This window comes from Anolis sagrei, chromosome 2 (assembly GCF_037176765.1).
Source record: "Anolis sagrei isolate rAnoSag1 chromosome 2, rAnoSag1.mat, whole genome shotgun sequence".
NCBI lineage: Eukaryota > Metazoa > Chordata > Lepidosauria > Squamata > Dactyloidae > Anolis > Anolis sagrei.
The window spans coordinates 11,949,432-11,955,431 of record NC_090022.1 but is presented as its reverse complement, the minus strand read 5'-3'; positions in this window follow the sequence as shown (position 1 = coordinate 11,955,431).

Here is a 6,000-nt window from a genome sequence, read left to right as displayed (position 1 = left end):
GATGGAATTGAACCAAACTTGGCACACAATTCTCCCACAACCAACAGAAAATACTGGAACGTTTTGGTGGGCAGTGTCCTTTGATTTTGGAGTTGTAGTTCACCTACATCCAGTGATCACTGTGGACTCAAACAATGATGGATTTGAACCAAACTCTACACGAATACTCAATATGTCCAAATGTGAACACTGGTGGAGCTTGGGGGAAATAGACATTGACATTTGGGAGTTGTAGTTACTGGGATTTATAGTTCACTTACAATCAAAGAGCATTCTGAACCCCACCAACAACAGAATTGGGGCAAACTTCCCACACAGAACCCCAATGACCAATAGAAAATACTTAAGGCCATCCAGTCCAACTCCTTTCACAAGAGCAAGAAAATGTAATCAAAGCCCTCCTGACAAAGAGCCATCCAGACATAGATATAGATATATATGATTCACTCACAGAGAGAGGTATATAGTATAATAGATTTGAAAGAGACCCCTAGAGAAGGACCATGATATGTTGCATGTTCCAGAGTGTGCAAACCAGACAATCACCACATTAACACTCACAAAGAAATAGCAAGACATAGTGTTTGCCCACAAGCATAAAGGCATTGCATATATTATAAACCAACACTTTCTAATTACTTTATTTTCCAGATCACCGGACTGGGCCACAGCAATGCATGGCAGTGGACGGCTAGTACAGAATAAATCAGAGTCCTGATGTGTGCTGATGCATATAACGGGATTTGTTTTTTAAAAAAATCTATATACCGTATTTTCCAGCATACAAGGTGATGGGGGTATAAGACAACCCCCAACTTTTAAAGATAAAATACAGCGTTAGGGATATACTCGCCATTTATTTATTTTTTAAAAAATTTTGTGCCTCGCCCTTCTCTACCCCCGAAGGGGGACTCAGGCGGCTTACAGCCGGCAACAATGTGATACCCCACATATACAGCCGATAAAACAACAATTACATAATAAGTAAAACATTAAAAATTAGATTAAAAACCATTTAAAATAGTGCAAATTAAATTAGTTGGCATGTCAAGTCCAAGTTCTACGGTCAACAACTTAATCCGAAGCCTGTCCGTAGTCCATTTTCTATAGCATTGTCATTTTTATTGTCAGACTGCTATCCAAATGCCTGGTCCCATAGCCACATCTTCAACTTTTCCTCCAGGAATTATGGACCGCAATTCCCAGCAGTCTCAGCCACATTGGGAAATGGTCATAGATTCTGGGAACTGAAGTCCAAAACCCTGGAGGGCCAGTGTTGGGGAAAGACTGCTCTCGAGTCAATCTTCTGACAGAAATAATATTCACAGGCCAATGCCATTGAATGATTGGGGTTGTAGTTTTACGAAGTACTAATCACACACAATGTTGTCGAAGACTTTCATGGCTTGAATCACTGCGTTGCTGTGAGTATTCCAGGCTGTCTGGCCATGTTCCAGAAGCATTCTCAACTGACATTTTGCCCACATCTATGGCAGGCTTCCCCAGGTGTTTTGAAGACTGTTGGAAACTAGGCAGGAAGCAGCCAGGCTTTGAAGTTGCAAGGCTATTAAATGCTAATCAGAGTGGCCAGTTGCAACATTCCCACTTGCCTCAAGCAGACAAAAGAGTTCTTTCTCCCACCCTGGACATCCTTCCACAGATATATAAACCCCACTTGCCTAGTTTTCAACAGACTTCACAACCTCTGCCATAGAGGTGGGATTCCCGCAGGCAGGAAGCAGCCAAGCTTCGAAGCTGCAAGGCTATTTAGTGCTAATCAAGGTGGCCAATTGCAACATTCACGCTTGCCTCCAACAGACAAAGAGTTCTTTCTCCCACCCTGGACATCATTCCACAGATATATAAACCCCACCTGCCTAGTTTCAAACAGACCTCACAACTTCTGAGGATGCTTGCCATAGATGTGGGTGAAAGGTCAGGAGAGAGTGCTTCTATAACATGGCTAGACAGCCCGGAAAACCCACAGCAACCCAATGGACGATTCCATCCATCCTACACACCCTGCTTTAGTGAGGCTGCTAAAGAGAAATGGTTTCAGAGAAAGGAAGGGTGTGTTATCAGCCCTCCTGTTTAAGGAGCTCCACTGGCTGCCGTTCATTTTCCAGTCCCAATTCAAGGTGCAGGTTCTTACCTACAATGGTTTGGGACCCACCTATCTGTGTGACCACATTTCTGTGTACGAACTCACACGATCTCTTTGATCATCTGGAGAGGCCCTGCTCACGCTCCCACCTCCTTCGCAGGTGCGATTGGTGGGGACGAGAGGGCCTTCTTGGTGGTGGCCCCTCGACTCTGGAACTCACTTTCCAAGGACATCAGACATGCCCCAACTCTGGCAGTCTTTCTTATGTCAGTAGAAAAAGGAAAAACCAGGAGGTGATAGGGCCTCTTCGAGGAGAAGATGGGGCAATGCTGACGGGATAGGGAAAAGGCAGAACTACTTAATACCTTCTTTGCCTTGGTCTTCTCACAAAAAGAAAGACATCTTCAACCTCAGCAAGATGGAGTGGATGAGGGATTGGAGGACATCCAACTCCAAATTGGGAAAGAAGTCGTCCAGGAATACCTGGCCGCTCTTAACGAGTTCAAGTCCCCAGGGCCAGATCAACTACACCCCAGAGTATTGAAGGAACTAGCGGAAGTCATTTCGGAACCATTGGCAACCATCTTTGAGAGTTCTTGGAGAACGGGAGAAGTTCCAGCAGATTGGAGGAGGGCCAATGTGGTCCCAATCTTCAAGAAGGGAAAAAAGGACGACCCAAACAACTACCGTCCGGTCAGCCTCACGTCGATACCGGGCAAGATTCTGGAAAAGATTGTTAAGGAAGTGGTCTGTAAACACTTAGAAACAAATGCGGTCATTGCTAATAGTCAACATGGATTTATCAAAAACAAGTCATGCCAGACTAATCTGATCTCTTTCTTCGATAGAGTTACAAGCTGGGTAGATGCGGGGAATGCCGTGGATGTAGCGTACCTGGATTTCAGGAAGGCCTTCGACAAGGTCCCCCATGACCTTCTGGCAAGGAAACTAGTCCAATGTGGGCTAGGCAAAACTACGGTGAGGTGGATCTGTAATTGGTTAAGTGGACGAACACAGAGAGTGCTCACTAATGCTTCCTCTTCATCTTGGAAAGAAGTGACGAGTGGAGTGCCGCAGGGTTCTGTCCTGGGCCTGGTCCTGTTCAACATCTTTATTAATGACTTAGATGAAGGGTTAGAAGGCATGATCATCAAGTTTGCAGACGACACCAAATTGGGAGGGATAGCCAATAGTCCAGAGGACAGGAGCAGAATTCAAAACGATCTTGACAGATTAGAGAGATTGGCCAAAACTAACAAAATGAAGTTCAACAGTGACAAATGCAAGATACTCCACTTTGGCAGGAAAAACGCAATGCAAAGATACAGAATGGTGGATGTCTGGCTCGAGAGCAGTACATGTGAAAAAGATATTGGAGTCCTTGTGGACAACAAGTTAAACATGAGCCAACAATGTGATGTGGTGGCACAAAAAGCCAATGGGATTTTGGCCTGCATCAATAGGAGCATAGTGTCTAGATCTAGGGCAGTCATGCTACCCATGCTCTATTCCACTTTAGTTAGACCACATCTGGAATATTGTGTCCAATTCTGGGCACCACAATTCAAGAGAGATATTGACAAGCTGGAATGTGTCCAGAGGAGAGCGACTAAAATGATAAAAGGTCTGGAGAACAAGCCCTATGAGGAGCGGCTTAAGGAGCTGGGCATGTTTAGCCTGAAAAAGAGAAGGCTGAGAGGAGATATGATAGCCATGTATAAATATGTGAGAGGAAGCCACAGGGAGGAGGGAGCAAGCTTGTTTTCTGCTTCCTTGGAGACTAGGACGCGGAACAATGGCTTCAAACTACAAGAGAGGAGATTCCATCTGAATACGAGGAAGAACTTCCTGACTGTGAGAGCCGTTCAGCAGTGGAACTCTCTGCCCCGGAGTGTGGTGGAGGCTCCTTCTTTGGAAGCTTTTAAACAGAGGCTGGATGGCCATCTGTCAGGGGTGATTTGAATGCAATATTCCTGCTTCTTGGCAGGGGGTTGGACTGGATGGCCCATGAGGTCTCTTCCAACCAAAGAGTTGGAAGAGATTCTATGATTCATGGACCAGCCCACGCCAGAGCTCCCTGTTGGCCATCACCACCCCCAGCTCCTTCAAGGTCAATCCAGTCACTTCAACATTCATAGAATCATAGAATCAAAGAGTTGGAAGAGACCTCAAGGGCCATCCAGTCCAACCCCCTGCCAAGAAGCAGGAATATTGCATTCAAATCACCCCTGACAAATGGCCATCCAGCCTCTGCTTAAAAGCTTCCAAAGAAGGAGCCTCCACCACACTCCGGGGCAGAGAGTTCCACTGCTGAACGGCTCTCACAGTCAGGAAGTTCTTCCTAATGTTCAGATGGAATCTCCTCTCTTGTAGTTTGAAGCCATTGTTCCGCGTCCTAGTCTCCAAGGAAGCAGAAAACAAGCTTGCTCCCTCCTCCCTGTGGCTTCCTCTCACATTATTGATACCTAAATTAAAAGATCTATATAATAAAGTAATAAAAGGAGAAAAATTCAGTAAGTAGTCTGCTACTGAGCCCAGAGAACATCCCATAAATGCAGATTGTTATACTATACTAAAATAAGACATCCCCTGAAAATAAGCCATAGTGTGTCTTCTTGAGAAAAAATAAATATAAGACAGCATCTTTTTTTCGGGGAAACATGGTAGCAAAATGTTGAGTTTTGAATATATTACTTTGGATTTCTGAATAAATAAAAAATGCTCAACCTGTAACCTATCATATATATATATATATATATATATATATATATATATATAATATTGATACATTTGTTATATATTGTTTGTTTTACAGCAGACACATAAGACTGAATACAATCTACCACACATTAATTTTTCACATCTACCGTTATTTCCACATTTATACATATTTTCTACCCTGCACTACCGTGTTCCCCTCCCTGCAAGCCACTGTCCAAAATTTCATTTCCTCTTGTGGAGGTAACTTTCCATCTTTCTTTTTGAATCTTTTTTCAATAAACTTTCTCCATACATCATCAAAATAACTTTTTTGGAGGAAATGACTTTGCACTTTGGGAGTTATAGTTCACCTGCACCTACTAATGGTTGATCTGGACCACACTTGGCATGCATACCCAACATGGTCAGATTTAAATACTGATGGGCTTTGGAGGAATTGACTTTGCACTTTGGGAGTTATAGTTCAGTTGCACCCAGAGAGCACTGGAAACCCAACCAATGGTTAATCTGGGCCACACTTGGCATGCATACCCCACATTGCCAGCTTTAAATACTGGTGGACTTTGGAGGAATCAACTTTGCACTTTGGGAGTTATAGTTCACTTGCACCCAGAGACTACTGGAACCAAACCAATGGTTAATTTGGGCCACACTTGGCATACATACCCAATATGGCTAGCTTTAAATACTAGTGGGCTTTGGAGGAATTGACTTTTTACTTTGGGAGTTACAGTTCACTTGCACCCAGAGAGCACTGGGAACCCAACCAATGGTTAATTTGGGTCACACTTGGCATGCATACCCAACATGGCTGGCTCTGAATACTGATGGGTTTTGGAGGTATTGACTTTGCACTTTGGGAGTTATAGTTCACCTGCACCTACCAATGGTTAATCTGGACCACACTTTGAAATGCATACCAAACATGGTCAGCTTTGAATACTGGTGGGCTTTGGAGGAATTGACTTTGCACTTTGGGAGTTACAGTTCATCTGCAACTACCAATGGTTAATTTGGAACACACTTGGCATGCATACCGAACATGGCCAGCTCTGAATACTGGTGGGCTTTGGAGGAATTGACTTTGCACTTTGGGAGTTACAGTTCATCTGCAACTACCAATGGTTAATTTGGAACACACTTGGCATGCATACCGAACATGGCCAGCTCTGAAT